Here is a 20,221-nt window from a genome sequence, read left to right as displayed (position 1 = left end):
GCAGTGAGGATGGCTCCATCGACGGCTGCTTAGATAGATTCCATGGCCAAAAAACAGGCAACTACCACAATGAAAGGACGGCAATCGCTTCGAGGGATGGTTTAATGACGTTCTGCAGAAGTTGCCTGCTGGTAGCATCATTGTTTTGGACAATGCACCTGATCATTCCCGGAGAGAAGAGAAATTGCCGATGACAGCTTGGAAGAAGGAAAAAATACAGCAGTGGCTCAAAAGCAAAACAATCGCCTACAGCGAAAGGATAATTAGAAAGCAGCTGCTTGAGTTGGCAACGCTTTCTGAGCTACATCGTAGACAATGCAGCGGAAGGGGCTGGATGCATTGTACTCAGGCTGCCACCATACCACTGCGAATTTAATCCTATCGAGCTCGTGTGCGCAAAGGTGAAAAACGTTGCCTACAAAGTATTTACTAAGGTAATCGCAAATAGAAGCAGGAACACCTTAGACTTCTATCAACCAAAGGACCAGGCAGGATTCCGTAAAGGCTACTCAACAATAGACCATATTCACACTATCAATCAAGTGATAGAGAAATGTGCAGAATATAACCAACCCTTATATATAGCTTTCATTGACTACGAGAAAGCGTTTGATTCAGTCGAAACCTCAGCAGTCATGGAGGAATTACGGAATCAGGGTGTAGATGAGCCATGTGTAAAAATACTGGAAGATATCTATAGCGGCTCCACAGCCACCGTAGTCCTCCACAAAGAAAGCAACAAAATCCCAATAAAGAAAGGCGTCAGACAGGGAGATACGATCTCTCCAATGCTATTCACAGAGTGTTTACAGGAGGTATTCAGAGACCTGGAGTGGGAAGAATTGGGGATAAAAGTTGATGGAGAATACCTTAGCAACTTGCGATTCGCTGATGATATTGCCTTGCTTAGTAACTAAGGAGACCAATTGCAATGCATGCTCACTGACCTGGAGAGGCAAAGCAGAAGGGTGTGTCTGAAAATTAATCTGCAGAAAACTAAAGTAATGTTGAACAGTCTCGGAAGAGAACAGCAGTTTACGATAGGTAGCGAGGCACTGGAAGTGGTAAGGGAATACATCTACTTAGGGCAGGTAGTGACTACGGATCGGGATCATGAGACTGAAATAACCAGAAGAATAAGAATGGGTTGGGGGGCGTTTGGCAGGCATTCTCAAATCATGAAGAGCAGGTTGCCACTATCCCTCAAAAGGAAAGTGTATAACAGCTGTGTGTTACCAGTACTCACATATGGGGCAGAAACCTGGAGGCTTACGAAAAGGGTTCTGCTCAAATTGAGGACGACGCAACGAGCTATGGAAAGAAGAATGATGGGTGTAACGTTAAGGGATAAGAAAAGAGCAGATTGGGTGAGGCAACAAACGCGGGTAAATGACATCTTAGTTGAAATCAAGAAAAAGAAATGGGCATGGGCCGGACATGTATTGAGGAGGGAAGATAACCGATGGTCATTAAGGGTTACGGACTGGATCCCAAGGGAAGGGAAGCGTAGCAGGGGGCGGCAGAAAGTTAGGTGGGCGGATGAGATTAAGAAGTTTGCAGGGACGGCATGGCCACAATTTGTACATGACCGAGGTTGTTGGAGAAGTATGGGAGAGGCCTTTGCCCTGCAGTGGGCGTAACCAGGCTGATGATGATGATCCGATCGCGCCGATCCAGGATGCCGTGTTTTTTACCCCTTCTCTCAAGTCCTCTCCTCTTGCCCTTCCTCACAGCTCCCTCACCTTCGACAAAAAAAAAATTGGGTACTAGTAAAAATGGTGTTGGCGCTAAAAAATAACATAAAATATAAAAACAATGTGCTCTCTTGACTGAGGGGGGGGGGGAATTTTCAGCTATTGCGTCTTCTGATATCTATCACTCGCGTGCTCCCGCGAAGTCATCGAAATACTGCTTGTTTAACGATGGCACATGTGAAGTACACACAGTGCAGGCAGTAAGACGAATGTATGCAAACATTAAACCCTTAACTATTGTTAAAGTCTATACATGTGCTATTTTCGTCCAGCTCATCGCGCCGATTTGCAAGCTTTACCGCCGCTCGCATCTCACGTGGCCGCACCTGTACGAAGCATTCGCAGGCGCGACGGCGCTCCCTCAGCCTACTATAAAGAAACACGGCATGTAAAACAGGAAGGTGCGTGCATAGAGAACGTTGGTTCTCGGGCAAACAAATGAAGCCATTAGGGGCCGGGGCGTTATAATGAAAGGGGCATGCTGACCATGAGCTGCACTTTGTAGGATTTGTAAGACGCGCGCAAGCGGCAAGTCGCACGCACGCACTTCAGCCATGCCTGCACTGGAAGCAGGCGTCTTCGAACGCCGCCGTTACGCTGCTCCCAGTGGCGCCCCTCGAGGCGCTGCGCATGGCGTATACTCCTCGCTGTTCCGTTCCTTTAGCACTATTTCCATACTTCAGGCTATTTCTATCTATCTATCTATCTATCTATCTATCTATCTATCTATCTATCTATCTATCTATCTATCTATCTATCTATCTATCTATCTATCTATCTATCTATCTATCTATCTTACGTCATGTGACCTAGGTTGTCTTCCAACTTGAGCCGCTACGTGTGTCCTCGAGGTCGTAATGCCTCTGTGGTCGTTCTATCGTTGTCATAGGGTCGTGGTCATCGCGTTGTAACAATGTTTTCGTAATGCTCTCGTACCATCATCATTTCGGAAACGTCATTAAGTTGTTCTTCGCAGTTACGTCGACTTTCTTCCTTCGTAATTATGCTGTCGTCATTAAATCGTGATTATGCCGCCGTTGATCGTGCCATCATCGTCACTGCGTCGTCTGCATACCGTCATCGCCATGGATTTGTTGCCGTACCCTTGTCGTGATGCCGTCGTGGTCGTTCTAAGGTCGTCATTCCAGCTTCGCCATCTGATTAGCGTCATGCAATCTTCGTCCTTCCATTTACTTCGTACAGTCGTCGTCGTGCTGCCGTCTTCGCGCCATCGTCGTTATTAAGGCGACAGCCTTACATAGCTCATGGGACGAAAATTTCACCGTCCGGCATTATGGCTCCGAAATTCAATGGCACCGAAAATTGTGTCGAACCCTCGACCTTTGGTGTTAAGGCACTAATCCACGACCCAACATAGAGATACAGGCGAACGGCCATATCTCCAACTTGTATTGCAATTGACGTCATAGATGTCGAGAGTCGAACCCACGTACTACCTTCGGTGTGAACTAAGGAGAACTAAATTAAGGCACCGTTATAAGATTGTTTTTATTACTTTTTATAAGGTTAGTTTATTAAGGCACCCGAACCCACGATCTTCGGTGGGTAAAAACGAGTAATAGGAAGTAAAAACGCGTCAGAATGAAAACTTCAAGTAATATAATGAATGTCTCGTGCGCGCGCAGGTTTTCGCCTTCATCTTTTTTATCATATGCTGAAGAGACTATCAACGCTTCAATTGTCGTCGTGCCGTCGTCATCACGCTGATGTCGTACCTTCGCCATCGTATCAGTAATGGCATCGCGTTGCCGTCATAACCGCTTTCGCCGTTCTGTCGACGTCACTGCACCCACCGTCGGCATACTGTCGTCGCACTGCCGTAATGGTCATGAAGTACTTTTGCGAGCGAAGGTAATAGCAAAGCGGGCCGATCACGGAGCCAGTGTATGCCGCATATAGCCAAATCACTCGACTTCTCAGAAGGACCACTGCAGAGTGTAAATATAGGCGCCTTAGGCAATAAGCTGTGTTGCTACATTGCTCAAAGGCTAATCGCATTAACTTCGATCTGCCGGGACTGTAAAGCCGTGGCCAGCATTGTTCCCGGGTTAATAAGACCACGGATTCGTAGCGGCGATCGGGTTCAGGCGAGAGATGGACGACCCGACGTTCGAATGGAGGTAGTGCTGTGTCTTTGACAGCGGCCCCGCCTGTCAGCAAGGGGAAGCGCAATAGCGCGGTCGGACGTGCCGGCAAAGGACACATTTGAAGAGTGGCTAGAGATCACACAGTCGAATCAAAATGACGTGAAGAGTTAGGAATTAATTTGCAGCATCGCAATGGCGTTGAAGAGATCGGAAACTATTTGAATGGTGTGAGCCCCGCTGAAAAAAGTTCCCTAGACGTCCGAGGGCAGAGTCTAATCGTATACAGTATTTTGTTACTGCGCAAAAATATGTAAATTTTCGGCAGGGATCACTGATGTGTCACTTTGAACTGCCTGTGCGTGATAACTTTAACACAAAAACAAAAAAATGAAATGAATCTTAAACAAATTTTTGGAATATAGAAATAAAGTGGTAGCAAAGGATTTCAGGAGCATTCAATCGCAAATTTGTTTCTAGAAGTGTTATGGCATAATTCCAACTCGCTAGTAGTTTCAATTATTTTTCTTCAGTGCTTCTTCCAGCGAATTAAATATTCCGCCGTACGTGCCGTGGTTTATTAGTGGGGTTGCGCTGCTAAGCATGAGGTCGCGGGGTCGAATCCCGGCCGCGGCGGCCGCATTTCGGTGCGGGAGAAATGCAAAAACGCCCGTTTGCCATGCATAAGGGGACCCAAAAAGAACTCCTGGTGGTCGAAATTAATGCAGAGTCGCCCAAACCCCTGAATTTATTTTTGGTTTTTTAATTCTGCCGTAGTTTATTGGCACAATTAGTCCAACAAATTAAATTTATATTTTCAAGTGTCCATTGTTCTTTGATAAATACGTTAAGGCTACGCAGGTGCTGCAATATTTTGCAACATTAGTGAGGGGGATATGAAAAAGAAAACACGACGTAGAAAATCGTATTAGACAGTTTTAGTATAGCGTACGCTATTCCATTGCGTACGCTAAAAAATAGCGGGTCGTCACTGCGCATGCGCTGAACGCTAAACGAAATAGCGGGTATAGCGGGCGTTCGCAACGCAAACGAGTTAGCGTTAGCGTTTTTGCGGGGTTTGCGGAGTTTGCGGGAAACATGGTGGCGATCCCGGCTGCCCGCTTCGAATTGAATTTGGCGTTGCTTTTGTAAAATGCACTTCGTTCGTAGCAAATGACTGTGTAAACGGCTTTCGCTTAGTCTCAGGCCGCTTCGACGACAGAGTATTATGGATAACTTCGTGGTGTTTTTGAGATCGCTTCTCGTTTCGAACGAGTCGAAGCCTAACGAAAGAAACGTTCAAGATGTCAGCGCCACCTATTGCTACAGGCGCGAAATAGCCGCAACGACGGAATATGGCCTCAGAGATCCGAAGATATCGTCGGCCAACTAAAATTGTAGAAAACGTGCGCCGCTTAGCGTACGCTATTTTATAGCGTATAGCGTACGCTATAGTTGCGTATGCTAAACTAAAACTAAATCTCTGCATTTCTTCTTTGAACGCTATTTTCACACGCTAGTCGCTCAACCCTCACGTTTACAGCTTCGTATATGTTTTTCCAGCACTATAGGAGCGCACCCTGCCAATTTACGTAAAAAAAACAAGCACATTAAATATCCTAATCTAACGACAGAAAAAAAACATGGTGTTGCCTACGCTCTTCCTGCACTGTGCACGAACCATGTCCGCACCCCCCGTCCTCCCCCACCCTTACTCCTATCCCCGAGACACAATGAACTGCTGTTTGACTGTCCTGCAAAGTGGCTTTCTACCGAAACATTGCGGTTTCAAGAGAATTGAAGCACGCGAAGTAGGGTGCGCTTCCAGGAAAGCGTGAATGGTGAGCAAAATGTATGTATCCGCTCTTTTTTTTTTTTCAGCAGATTGGTCGTATACGTGGGCGATGCTTTCGTGAGAACACATGGGACGGTGTCCAAACCCTTTCCTGTGGGGTACTAACCGAGGTTATCTCTTTTTCTCTTCTCTAACTCCCGGCTCCCGCGAAGGGTGGCAGAAAGCAACGTGTTCCGCTCACCCCTAAATCCTTACCACTATCACTGCTATTACTGCACAAGCGGGTTCGAATACGTGGACGTCTTGTTCTTGTAATAAAGGCGGGAGTGATTCTCTGGACGAGGTTTTTCTAATGAAAATAGCCTTGCAGCCCACCGAATTTTGCAGACCACAGTAAAAATTATGCGCAAACCATTGGAGACATTTGCATAAGTAAAGCGATAGCTCCACGGTTAAAATATATTTGACGCCTCACGCTCCTGGCGTGGCTGCAGCCTTCCTCTCACTCCGAATTTCTCATCGTTTTGAACCACGGCAGCAATTCAGGACAGACATTTCTCAGCATTTCTTTTAATTCATGCAAGAGTGACCGTGTAAAACTGTTATGCAACAAACTGGCGTTTTACTGCAAAATATATCGGGGCTTTAAAGGCGAACACAAGAAAAGCGCTTGTGTTGTGAGCGCCTTTCTCTCAATATATACATTTTGCACTAAAACATCAGTCCGAAATATTCTACCAACAAAAACTTAAGCCACAGCCTAAACCTTGCAACGCTAGGCACTATCACAATGTTTTTGCTATTCCTTCCGTACCAATAATAATGAACGCACATAACCCCTCCCCTCCCCCCCTTCCTTCTCGCTAAGTTCTGTTGGCAACAGTGTTGAGTGAGTATCGATGGATGTTCGCTTATATTGGCGACCTACGCAAAGGTGGGATGGCTACGCGAACTACGTCAACGGTAAATCAAAAAGAAAGTAGCTGTATTTGGGATTTATTTCTCAAGCAAATCCACACCATGATCGGGGAACGGGTTGTCGTCGCGGTGTACTGCGGATAAGGTTTTCTCTTTTTTTTCATTATCGGTTCCTCGACCTTGCCACATTGATGAATGATAAGGCGCAGCAGTAGCGGCCCACGCAGGGATTGTCGCCACAGAGCTGGCTTTGCCAACGAAGCCTCTTGCCATTTGGCAGAGTGTTCACGACTGCGTGGTGCTGCCGGATCCACGACATGGTTTTCAGCGCAGAGCTGGCAGCCAGGTAGTGCACGTGAACCAATCGCAGCAGTGGCAATGCTTCCACCATGCGGGCGATGAAGTTCGCAACCGCGCAGTCCGTTGCTTGACCCCCGGTCAGCAGGCACAATCTGCGCAGAGTCTTTGCCGCAATGAGTCTAGCAGCGAAGCAAGGCCCAAGCATCGCGTGGCGTGTTTCTATGGTGCGCGTAAAGAGCCGTTCATTTGCGCAAAGGAGATGGCAAGGCCCGAAGTAGAAGACAGCACGGGCGTCACTCACCAGACTATTCAGACTGAAGCGAAGGTCGGTGACTCGGCACCCAATAGGAAGTTGAAGCACAAAATCCACGCCGTCTCAGCGATGTTCAACCGCCGCAGCCTTGTCTGTCCGTGCAGGCACTTGATGTTGCGGTCTGTGAACATCAAAGGCACTTTGCAGGCGGCGCACGGAAGACTCTCGTCGTTGCAGACGTCATGCTCCTCGAGGAAGCGGAAGCTTCGCTCCAGGCACTAAAGCGAGTATTCACAATTCACGGCGCACGTTGGAAGAGCCAGGCAACGTAGCTGAGACAAGGCCGGGCCCACGACTGGCCAGAAGTTGCACACAAGCCAGACGTGGCACTTCTTCAGGCTGAGCTCGGAGAAGTTGGCGAGGCACGTTCGGAGGAACTTCCGCATTGGTTTGAGGAATTCGCGAGCACCGCTCTGCAGGCGTTCGAGCTGGACCTGTTGCGGCGGCGTCAGCAGGGCTAGTGAGAGGGACATGACGTCCTTCCAGTGCTCCGGGTGCTTCGTTGCGCCGAGGAAGCGGCTGGCGGCTTCCGAGTCGGCTTCCACAGTCATGACCGCGCGGCGCACACTCTGAAATGACGTGCTCATTTCTGGAAGGACCTCGAGTCGTATGAGGCTTGGTGAGGCTTCGTGTAAGAGCCGGATTCGGGCGGAGGTACCCGTTCGCCAGTGTACTGGAAGGTGCGCAGACCACGCCTGGGTGTCTTCATCCTGCTAATGGCGTCGCCCATAGGCACCTCTACGGCGTCCTTTCGTATGACGTGAGCATGCAAGCGCTGCAGGCCGTGGCAATCATTCAAGACGCCCTCCAAGAAGTAGGCTGTAAGAGGCGTCGCTGCAACTTCCACGTACATGGACTGGAGAGTGTTGCGCTGGCAACACGTGCTGGTGTCCCCCACGGCGTCTTTCTTCAGCCACGACTCGTGCCAGTGGTCTTCGTAAAGTGACCACTGTAGCATCTTCACCTTTGCAAGCCTCTATGAGAGCAGTGGTAAATGCGTCGGATGCTCGACGATGCAGTTTACAACGAACAACTCCTCGATGTTCTCACAGCTGGCGACAAATCCAAGAACGTCGGAGTGCAGAGCGAGGCAGTGAGTGAACCTCAGCTGGCGCAAGTTCTTGATCTTCACCTTTTGGCAGTACTCACGAAGCGCACATTTATCCGTGCCAGGAGTGAACGTTACGGTCTCGACGACTTGCTCGCGGTTAGCGACTCCCGTGAGCTCAGCTGGTGCCTCGGTGAGAGCATGGCGGGAGCCTCCGTCCAAGAGTTGCTATCTCAATTCCCACGCTGCACGCACGAGTCCGCCGATTAGCTCAGTCCCGAGCGATGGTTTCGTCATAGTGAATCGCTTCGATCACATGTAGCCTTATCGTTTGCCTTGGTTCAGTTGTGCTCTTTCTAATTATTCTTGACTAGTCCGGCAAAATGCATTTCCAACACGGCGCAACTTGGCGCCAAGTCGCTTACTCCAGATTAAGTCTTGGTAGTGGTCGCTGGCCTTTCTTTGCAAGGCACCACTTGCCAAGGCATCCAGTTCTGTAATGTGTAATATTGTCTCTTACAGCCAGTACCGACTTTCTGTAGACGAAAGAAAGCGTTCGCTGGCGGGGTGCTTATGGTGCCTGGTGTCAACCCTGTCATAGCTAAGACAATCCATTAGGAACCCTGAGGAGGAGGAGGAGGAGGAGGAGGAGAAACATTTATTAAAAAATAAAGGACAAACAGGTGTCTTTCTGCTTGTGCGGGAGGCGCCCTTAGTCCAGGGCTCCTGCGGCTCTTGCTGTCTCCCGGGCCCGCCGCACCAGTTGCTGCTCGTTACGAGGGTCCGAACTAGTCAGCACGGCCTCCCACTGCTCGGGTGTGGGGTTGGGTATTTGCGGGGCCACCTTCACGTTGTGGCACGCCCATGCGGTGTGATATGGGGTGGCGTAGTCGTTGCAAAGGGGACATTTGTATGAGAATAGTGTAGGGTGTATTGCGTGTAGTCTGCTTAAATGGGGTATGTATTGGTTTGCAATTCTCGCCATGTTACGGCCTCTTCACGTGAGAGAGTCTTGTGTGGAGGTGGGTATTGCCGTCTGTTCAATCTGTGGCGTTGTAGTATGGCGTTGTATTGTAAAGGTACGGGCTCCATTGATACGGCGGTATCCCTCTCTTGTGGCGCCCGGGAAGCATGAGCTCGGGCTACAGCATGCGCACGCTGATTTCCACGGAGGGACTCGTGTCCTGGAGTCCACACCATTTCAACTTCCGGAAATTGTGAGGCTTGTTTGAGGAGTCTGTGAGCGATTGAAGATATTCTGCCTCTCGCGTAGGTACAGCAAGCTACCTGGGAAGAAGAAGAAACTTTAGTATAGAAGAAGAAACTTTAGTAAGCTACCTGGGAGTCAGTAATAATTGTCACGTACTCGTTGGTCAGACTAGAGGTGATGGCCAAGGCGATGGCTGCCTCCTCCGCTACGAGGGCGCTCGCAGTGAGGACCGTCATCGAGACCACCTCTTGTAGGCTATAGTCGACAACGCTGGCCATCATGGCTGCTTTGGGGGGGTACTGCGCGGCGTCTGTGTATAGTGTGGTGGGGAGACTGCCATATTTTGCCTGTAGAGTTTTTGCGCGAGCTTGGCGACGATCGCCATGATTTTCCGGGTGCATGCTTTTGGGGATAGGGGCTACCTTGATGTGCTCCCGGAAGTTGGGGGCCAGATGTGGATTGCTTGTTCGTGGCCTTTGCTGTGTGTGGGGTAGCCTAGGCGCGCTAGGACTGTTCTTCCTGTTGTTGTTAGGGCTAGGCGTTCTCGTTGGCTTGTGAGGTGGGCGTCTATAATTTCTCTTATAGTATTATGGACTCCTAGGGCTTCAAGCTTGAGTGTCGCTGTTCCCGGTGCTATAGGCCGAGCGCTTGCTTGTAGGCTTTCCGAAGAAGTACGTCTAATTGATCTATCTCCTTGGGAGTCAGGGGCAAGTACGGGGCAGCGTAGGCAATGCGGCTGATTATCAGGGCCTGGACGAGCTGTATTATGTCGTCTTCTTTCAGTCCGTGTTGTTTGGTGGTGATGCGGCTGACCATTCGCATGATTTGAAAGGTAGTCTGCCTGAGACGTTGGATGGTGTATGCGCCGCCGCCTTCCTGTTGTATGTGGAGGCCGAGAATGCGGACGAGGTTTACTGTGGGTATTTCTTTGTCGTCGAGGGTGAGTGTGATGTGGGGTAGTTCATTGAGGTTTCTTCGTGATTTCTGTCGAACAACTAATAGTTAACTAACTAAACTAACTAAGTAATAGCACTAACTAAAAGGAATAACTAAGTTAGTAATAACTAACTAACTAACTAAAAGTAATAGCTTCGGAGACCACTTGTTTTTGCATATTGCTGGACGACGTCGGTCGCTAGGTGAAGGGCGTACTGTTTCTCTCCTTCGAAACCAGTGGTGGTCCAGATAGTGATGTCATCGGCGTATATTGCATGCCTGATTCCTGGTATTGCGTTGAGTTTGTCAGGTAATTTCATCATAGCAATATTGAAGAGGGTGGTTGATAGAACAGCACTTTGTGGGATTCCTTTGTTGCGGGTTGAAAACGTCGGAGTTCTGAGTGAGTCAATGCCTATTGTGGCCGTGCGGTTGCTTAGAAAGGCGCGTATATAATTGTAGGTATTACGACCACAGTTCGTGAGGCTTAGATTTGTAGGGATGGTATGGTGAGCCACATTGTCAAAAGCGCCTTTGAGATCGAGTGCTAGAATCGCTCCGGTGTTGTGCGGTGAGATGTGTTCAAAGACTTGCTCCTTCAGCTGAAGAAGGATATCGTGGGTAGAAAGGTGGGGCCCGAATCCGAACATCGTTTCGTGAAAGAGGTCGCTGGATTCTAGGTAAGGTTTGAGGCGGTTCAGAATGGCATATTCCAGAAGCTTGCCTAGGCATGAAGTCAGTGAGATTGGTCTCATATTTTCGAAGCTGGAGTTTGCCTGGCTTTAGAATGAGTATGATGTCCGCGTGCTTCCAGTCTGCTGGTAGCGTACCCGCTTCCCAGTGATGAATGAAGAGGTCACTACGAGATTGAATGGCGCCATCATCCAGATTGCGCAGGAGCTTGTTATTTATTTTATCCTTGCCTGGGGTGGTGTTTTGTGTGAATGCACGGAGTGCGTGTTGCACCTCAATGATAGTGATCGGCTTGTCGAGGTCCTAATTGTCGCTCCCGCTGTAGCTTGGAGGTTGTCCTTGTGCGGGTTCGAAATCGCCTATGTACCGCGCCCGCAACTCCTCCAGGATTTCGTCATCAGAACCTGGATGGTTGTGGAGGATACGTTGGATTGTTTGCTGGCTAATTGTCTTGCTTTGTGTGGGGTCAAGAAGATGGCGTAGCAGCGACCATGTTTTGGCCGTGCTAAGATTGCCCTGCAACTTGTTGCACAGTTGTCGCAAGTTGTGACGGGTGAGCTCCCCAGCATAAAATTCTGCGTTTGCCGTGAGTTTCGCTATACGTTGTTTCAATTTACGATTATGTTTTTGACGCTTCCATCTCCTAACAAGGCCTCGACGTGCTTCCCAGAGGTGAAGAAGGTGCGGGTCTACGGCCGGTATGTCTGTAGTGAGTGTGATCTGTTTTGAATGTCTCGCTACGTCTTGTTGGAGCTCTCGTACCCACTGCTCGAGATCCGTAATACCCGTTGAGGAGTCATCCGCTCGCTCTTTGCGAAAAAGCTGTCCAATCTGTGAGTGTTGTCTTTTTTATCGGGTGGCGTGCATGCGTAACGTCCAACGTGGTGGCAAGTATGCAGTGGTCACTGCCCAGAGTTTCCTCCGTGTTGTACCAGGCAGCTTGTTGTATCCCTTTAGTGAGGGTGAGGTCAGGGCATGTATCTCAGGAGACGCTGTTTTCTAGACGTGTGGGGTATGCGTGGTCCGTGAGGATGGTGAGACGGTGCTGCTGTATCGTGTACTGGAGTGTAGTGCCTTTTGATGTGGCTGTCGTGTAGCCCCATGCCTGATGAGCCACGTTGAAGTCGCCTACAATCAGAAGACTATTATTTTCGGCTATGCCAATCGCTTTTGTGATCAAGTAGTCGAACTTGGCCTGCTTCTGCTTGGGTGGACTGTATATATTCAGTATGAAAAGGCTCTTTCGGCCTCGTTGGAGCAGCAGGATCTCAATTAGGTTATGATCGACGTCACTGCCGTCCATTGTGTGTTGCGTTGTTGTGAGCGTTTTAGCTGTAAGTGTGGCCACGCGGCTTTCAGGCGTGATGGTATGTGTGTTGTAGCCAGTTTGAGTTGGGTGTCTGCCTGTTTCTTGCAGTGTCATTACGCTTGGTGTCGTTTTGGCGTTAGTTATGTACTGTCTCAGTGATCCTTGTTTGCGTTTGTAGCTGCGACAATTCCATTGCCAGATTATGAGTGCGTTTTCGTTTCTGTGGTTGGTTTTGCTATTCGTCCTGGCTAACGGGTGGATCGGCAGGGTGTCCCTGCTCTACTTCCTGTTGTACCAGTGTTCTCACTTTCTTGCGTCGCTGATCTTTTGCGAGCCGTGTTTCCTCAATAACACTTGCCAGTTGCTTGATGCTTTGTTGCATTGCTAGAAGCTGCCGTTGTAGTACATCTACTTTCTCCTCGACTTGTGCGATTTCTGTCGGTTTTGCTGATTCCCCGAGAATCATGGGTTCAGAATATTCCGAAGATGATGGCATTGAGGGTGCGGTTATTGGTGTGGAATGCTGAATGGCAGTACGAGTGGCGCATAGTTCTGCAGTGTGCGTGTGAAGCTTGTTGCTTTCTTCGTGAAGGCGTTTGTTTTCTTCTCTGATGGCCTTTAGTTCAGGTAGAATTTGCAGTTGAACATCACTATTGTGAATGGGTGAAGAATGGTGTTGGGTGGGTGCCGTGTGTATACGTGATGAGAGGGTGTTGTCTTGGTGGACTGCGTGAGAGGGGAAAAGCCGTGCTGACCAGCTCACCGCTTTTGATCCCGGTACAGCAGGTCCGCTGAGGTTCCGGGTCGCTCCTGGTTGGTTCCGTGAGCACGAACGAGACCTGGAGCGGGAACGCTTCCGTTGCTGGTCGGTACGTGACCGAGACTTCGACCGTGAGTAGTCCCGGCGGCTGGTCCTTTGGGATGCTGAGGATGCCTTCTTCAGTCGATCAGGGCACTCCTTGGAAGCCGTAGGATGAGGCCCCTGGCATAAGGCGCACCGGGGGTGACAGGGGTGGTCCTGAGTGGGGTTCCGTGTACCACACTGGGGGCATACGTTTGCTTCTGGAGTTGGGCATACATCGGTTCGGTGGCCGACTTGGTGGCAGATGCGGCAGAAATGCGGGGTTGGTTGGTATGGTTTGCATCGTACTTCACCGCTGTAGTATCGCACGTAGTAGGGTACAGCCCTACCAGTGAATGTGATCATTGCCGCAGCGGTTTGCCCGAGCATACGGGCATGTAAGATTTCTCGGTCAGGTGCACAGAGCCCGTTAAGAAGGACTTCTGTGGGAGTTCCTGCGAGAATGCCGTGAATGACCCCTTTGCGGGAGCTGTCTGGTGCAGCCACGTATGTCGTGACTGTAAATTTTCGACCACCCAGGCGAATTGTAGTGATGTGACGGATGCGCATAGCTAGCTCTTCGTTTGGTGTGCTAGTAATAGCGATGTTTTGTACTGGGTCAATCCTTACAGTAAGGGTCCGTACGTGCTCAGTAGTGGGGTGCTGACATACCAGCTTGATGCCTTCAGCAACCTGTGGCGTGGTCTAAGTGGCAAGGTTGAGTCCCTCTCGGGGACGGATGATTACCTTGAGGTCGTTTCGTGGCAGCTGTGGGAGTCGGGGTTGTCGGGGAACGGATAGGTGTCGGGGTTGGAGGGGTGGCCTGGTGGGAGTCGATGTTTTCTTCCGACCGTACCTAACAGTGAGCCAGTCCCCGCCGGCAGGTTGATCAGGAAGTGGGATTTGTGCGTGCTCGAAATTCATCTTGGTGCCATCATTGCTGGCCATTGGTGCGCCTAACTGGCTCGAGGTCTTCGGCTAGACTGTACCTGTCGTGAGGCTTAGCTGGGCGGGCACCTCTTGCGAAGTTCAGACTCTGGTAATTCGTGGAGCAAGCGACTCACAGTATAGATTTGGGCGCCCAGGTGTTCCGCTCGGCGTAAGGAGTCGATAGAGGCTGGTTGTGGCGGCGCTGACGTCAATTATCCAGAGTTTTCTTAGGAACCCTGCTCCCACCCTTACCATCACTTCTCACACACATTACTAAAGCAAGGACAAATCAAGCTCCCGCCCTTACCATCAATTCTCACACACATTCCTAAAGCAAGGAAAAATCAAGCATTTTGCTACCTTCTACGTTGAAAGCTGGATATGTCTAACCTTCCGTAGTGTTTTGGCGTACGTAAAGAAAAAAAATCATCATTTGGGCTGATCCTGGTGAGAGTGCAGAAAGGCCGAAGCTTAATGGCACGTACCCCTGTGGGCTCGGTAACCTGTAACGCGCCGTTTGGGATATTCGGGATGGGCCCACGTATGGGGAGTGCTTAATGCCTGCTTCACCTCCCCCGCGGGTGGGCTCTATATGGCACTATCTTGGGGCCGACCAGTGGCGGAGGTGAAGCACTTTGCTTTTCGTTTGATAGCTTTAACTGTCGTCAGCGTTCGCTGTCGTTCCACCTTCACGGATTGAAATGGTTGTCAATTTTTTCACCCTTTTAGGATGGCGGTCGTTATCGGCATCTCCTGGGGTGTGAAGGCCAGTTTTCTCATCGATTCGGTGCCCGCGCGTTCAACTCGAGATGAGTTCAGTTGTCACCATCTATTCAACGATCACATGCATCGCTGTTGCTTCGTTAGTTCCACCTTCTTTGTTTATACTGATCCAGGAACAAGGAAAGGGGTTCGGTTCGTAGTCAGCTGGTCTCCATGCTCGTGGAACGAGTTGCGCCTGGAGAAAACGCGAGTTGCGTTCAACTTTTCCTTTTGCCAGATTATTTTCTTGAGTGACGGCTCGCTGCGATGCTGGCCGATCTTCGGAACCATATACCCGCGATATGGGTTAGATAAGATGGAATATAAGATATTGCGAAACAGCGAATATAAGATATTGCGAAACCTTGCAATAAGCCCCACAAGCAACATGAATGTCATCCGTTACGTTGTCTGGTTTCTCCCTAATTGTACAGCACTTTTCGTGCAAAATTGGCAACATGGAAACAAGACTCGCAAGGAGTTGAAAAATTAGGCGTGATACTAAAGGAGAGGGCCAAGGCAACAGCCAAACAAGAAGAAAAGCGAAAATTAACAAATTTAACCGCCCTTAGTGAAAATATTTATGTATCAACTTATATTAATTTAAAAAAAGTAGAGAAAAAGCCGATTGAAGTGGAGAATTTTCCCGTGTCATTTTAATGACGTTTCTACAGTTATCAGTCGAGCCGCTTTACGTAGTCACTTCTCTTCTGTGCTTATGTGGGTGTTTTTCTAACCTTCCACGGTGGGTGCAGTACGTCTGGAACCGCAGCGTCCTGCATGCGCTCTACGTGGTTGTACGGGACTAACGGCCACGCATCGTTACGCAACTTCCCAAATAACACCACGAGTTGGTTTTGGAGCTTAACTTGGTAAAGCAGTAAACGAGGGATCCAAAAGAACTGTGATTGTTTCGCAAAGGTATATTTCCCTATAATTCTTTCAAAGCTAATTGAAAAAACGCTACTGGAAATCTTCATTTTACACTTTCGCTTCTTTACTAATTCTTGGCAGTGTTCTTCCTGCGCTTCTTTCATGCGCGAGTCTTTTTAATCTTGTCCCTTGTTTGCCAAGTAAAGCAGGGGTGTATCTCACAGGCGTAACTGCGAGATACAACGTATTTCAATTCCCGCTTGCAGGTTTACGCTTCTTTATGGCGAAGTGATAGGCACTATTCACACTTGTACTAGTAAAGGTAGCTTCAACCCCTCATTTTCATCGAAAAGTTACCTTCCGTTGGCCCCCCCTCCCGAAAATAAATATCATGGGTACGTGCCTGATTTTGGGGCAATTAATGCTGGCATACGTACAGCCACGTGAAGTATGAGCTCGGACTCAGTGCCCGTGGTGGAACTGGCCCCTTGTGTACAGGGCTACATTGAACCACGAAATGCTGGTTTGATAAATACCAGTAATTGGAAAGTGCTTAGCTCTTGAATTTTTGTATGTCGGCGCCGCTGTGCAGTCTTTGGGGCCCTTTCTATCACGAGTACTATGTTTCAGCTAGTATTTAAAGCAACCGCTCATTATAATTTTTTTTCGGTGAGCTTCTTCAACGTCTAACCACTGTTCTAAAGTCATCGGTTAGCTTCAGACGCCCCTGCATGTATTTCGAATATCAAGAATGTTGTCACGAATTCAATAGCGAGCCTTATCTTATCAGATTGCGTTTGTGAAGCGAATACTGGCGTACATTTTCGATCACAAATGAGCGCCCGAGTTTTGCTGCAATGTACGAACATGCCGATCTGATGAATGAACCGATGCCATAATACGTGCGTAAATCAGATTCAGAGGAAGCACTACTTTGCGCGTAGAGATGCTTGTGCTTTAAGTGTTATTTTTGTTTCAGCTCAAGCTCGCCCTATAATGAGTTAGATTCGTGACTCTCTCGTTTGGAACTGTCTTGTTCGCATTACTACACTGTGACGGTATAGGCATGCTACATTTTCATTGAGTCAATACTGGGAAATGGATTAGGACATCTTTTTTGCGTGTGCGTTTACACATCTAACACAGGAACTTATTATTCGTAACTTACTTACTAATCTAGGAGCTTGTAAAAGACAGCATCCTTGTATTAACAAGTGGTCTTAAGAATAACGAAAATTTAAATGATTATAGGACGGCTGTCACCTCATCGCAGGAAATCAAATTTCAATAAAATCATCCTTATGAAAAGTAAAAGCCCATCCACTTGAAAACGTTTCATTTGAGTTGCCACTTTGCACGCTGATACCGACTTGAAGATGGTTCTTATCGTGTGCCACGGGGGGCCCACGATACGAATGATAAATCACAGGGGCCTAAAGCAGCATTGTTCTTAGCGCCGAAAATAGCAGTAACGCACACCACATGCAGGCGAATGACACTTTTCGGAACAGTTCTTCAAGCGCGATTACACTCAAGTTTATGGCTAAGGAATGTTTACCTAAGGTGCAGTAATATCCTAATTCCGCTCATGTCTATAGCACGATGCCCGAAAAAATAAGAGAGAAAGTTTTTTTTGGAACTGTGATCACACAACGTGATTATGACCGCAAACCCTCGAGGAGATCAGCGCAACAAGCTGCGAATGAACCCTGCGCAAATTACGACGTCAAGATTTCTGTGCCGGCGCTTGTGGAGCTTGTCATAGCATACGTGTTGCATCAAGCTCTGTCACTGTATCTGAAGTGGAAGCTTCCATGGCTGCTGCATTTTCCCTTTGTGCGAAATTAGTTTTCAACATCACGCTCAATAACGCTTTCCTTTCGTTTGCCTTCCCATACGTTAAACTGCAAAAGTTTTGAAGGGGTGCACACCAAAACGCCCCGCAAAGGTGCTTCCGTTTATGTACGTAAGGCGACAAATTCTATTCTAAATCTCTTTCTTCTCCTGACAATTATAGGTGCTCTGACTGCCTCACAAAATTACGAAACTCTGTCTACCAAGACGCTAACGTAAGCCAAGTGGACGCGCGCTGGTTGCGTCTGGTAGGTTCTAACCGCTATTAATTTCGAGGTGCTGCAAACGCAAGGCGCGCGGCCGCGAGCTTTCACGCGCCAGCAAGCGTACCTGTAGTCTGGCCGTAAGCGTCTGCAGCGTTCGTCGTCGCGCAACAATGCGCAAATGGGGTGTGTTAGCTGATATACGAATAGTATTCACTTTGTGCAAGCACCTATGCGTTACCAAACCTTGCAGCCTTGGCTCTGCTGAACGCCGCAGCACACTTGAATGAAAGCGGATTTTTTTTTTTTTTTTTAGAGTGAGACGCCGCCCACGTTTGAGCCCCGAAGCAGCTTTATGGCTAGGTCGTCGGTGCGAACACGCAGCCGGACGGCTGCGTCGGTGGTGCATCATGCACAACAAAGGTTTCGGCGCTGTAAATTTTGGAGCGCTTACTTGAACGCTTGGGCTTCGTTTGATTTGCAGTGCACTTTTTCTCAGCAGCTCCTTCAGATTTGCTTAGCCGACAAAAGTGGCAAACGTCCATCTGAATGTGCTCACCGGCGCCGCGTCGCCTGCTCGCCGTCTAGTTGGCGTTTGCTCCTCACCGTCATCGCCTACCGTACAAGGGTGGAGTAGAAAATTATAATGCAATGAATCATTAGGCTTTTAAATCGTTCGGCATCGTCAACGCATCATCAGCGCTAAGGCTGTGCTACCGTCTGCTAGGTGGAATTCAAACATCTTTTATACCTCGGCATTGTCCGTGCAGGCCTAACAGGGTGAAAAGAAAGAGCTGATCTCAATAGGTGCGGGAATCTGCCCGGCAAGAATTACAGCTCATGACCGGGCCTACTCTGTCACTCTAGTCGTCCATCAACAGCACTCGCCAGGAGGAATTCTCGCAATACGGCGCAATCATCGACCTGAGGTCGAAGTAGATAACACTGTCTACAGACCAAGCGATACCGAAGGAGAGGTCTTCCAGTCAACGTGCCCTGAGAGTAGCTGAGGACCAAGTCGCCCTCCCGCCTCGCTCCGGCATTGTCATTTCCGTCGGCAGTGAAACAGTCGCAGACCTAGAAGGCGTCATTAAGGGCGACCAACGTCAAATGCTCGACCGTAAAATTTGCATCGCAAGAGTAATCGCTCGACTGCACCCAGGGAAAGCGAAAGTGGTGCTGACAAACTTCAGCCGAGAGTACAAGCACATAAACAAGGGCACGACGATCGAATGCATCAAGGAAATTGTGGAAACTAGCAATGTGTCTGTCCTCTCGGATTCTGCCACATTTACCCCCACGACCATAGTTCCCGAACCAGACTTCGAAATAAATCTGAGTGTCCCTATTAGTAAGCATCAAAAGCTCAGAAGCTTTCTCCGACGATACAAATACAGCTTTTCGACGTCATCTAGGATTCGACAAACACCAGTTGCAAAGCATCGCATAATAACCGAAGAGGGTGCTCGACCACTCCGCCAGAGCCCTTACCCAGTTTCAACACGAAAACGTGAAGCTATAAGGCAACAAGCCGACGACATGCTGCGAGACGACATCATTCAGCCATCGAAGAGCCCGTGGGCATCTCCTGTGGTCTTAGTGAAGAAAAATCACAGAACTCTACGTTTCTCCGTCGATTATCGTCGACTGAACAAGATCGCGAAGACGGACGCGTATACCCCCTCCCAGGGATAGACTACGCATTGGATGGGCTTTGCATCGCAAAATACTTCTCGTTGATTGATCTCAAGACTGGCTACTGGCAAAATACAAGTCGACGACAGGGATCGCAAAAAAAACCACCTTCATCACGCCAGACGGCCTCTATGAGTTCAAGGTCTTGCCCTTCGGTCTGTGCTCGGCGCGTGCAACGTTTCAACGCGCGATGGTCACGGTGTTAGCAGGGTTCGAGTGGCATACGTGTCCTGTGTACACTGATGATGTCGTCTACTTCGTCGGGAATTTCGACGATCACTTTAGGGGGCTTGCGACAGTACTACAGCTCATCCCGTTATCAGGGGCACTCTGAAGCGAGAAAAGTTCCGGTTCACTTACGATGAGCTTTTGTTCCTGGGCAGCGTCATCAGCAAGTTTGGAGTCCGCCCCGACCCGCAGAAGACAGCTGTCATCGCAAAGATCCAGCAGCCCATCGACGAGCAGGCAGTGCGTAGATTTTTTGGCATGTGTGCCTACTACTGGCGCTTTGTCAAGGACTTTTCACGCGTCGCTGTGCCGCTGACACATCTAAAATATTTGATGTGGAGTTGAAGTGGGAAACGCTGCAGGCCGACGCATTTGAAGAACTCAAACGACGCATGCAGTCGCCACCGGCACGTGCGCACTTCGACGAGGACGCCGAGAGCGAAATACACACTGA

The 20,221-nt window shown here is 49.0% G+C and overlaps 1 protein-coding gene across 4 annotated transcripts in view; it reads left to right on the top strand.

Annotated features, from left to right (window-relative positions):
• LOC135897339 (uncharacterized) overlaps positions 1-20,221 on the top strand; it is a 137,431-nt gene that overhangs the window by 9,198 nt on the left and 108,012 nt on the right. The window contains exon 2 of one of the 4 annotated variants that reach the window (XM_065425956.2): positions 13,165-13,272. The exons of the other annotated variants lie outside the window; for them this stretch is intronic. The gene's annotated coding sequence lies outside the window, so the exon portion shown is untranslated. The remainder of the gene's footprint in view (positions 1-13,164; positions 13,273-20,221) is intronic. 4 annotated transcript variants of the gene reach the window in all.

This window comes from Dermacentor albipictus, chromosome 1 (assembly GCF_038994185.2).
Source record: "Dermacentor albipictus isolate Rhodes 1998 colony chromosome 1, USDA_Dalb.pri_finalv2, whole genome shotgun sequence".
In the NCBI taxonomy this organism is placed as follows: Eukaryota; Metazoa; Arthropoda; class Arachnida; order Ixodida; family Ixodidae; genus Dermacentor; species Dermacentor albipictus.
The sequence above is the reverse complement of the archived record's forward strand: the minus strand, read 5'-3'. Positions and strand labels throughout refer to the sequence as shown.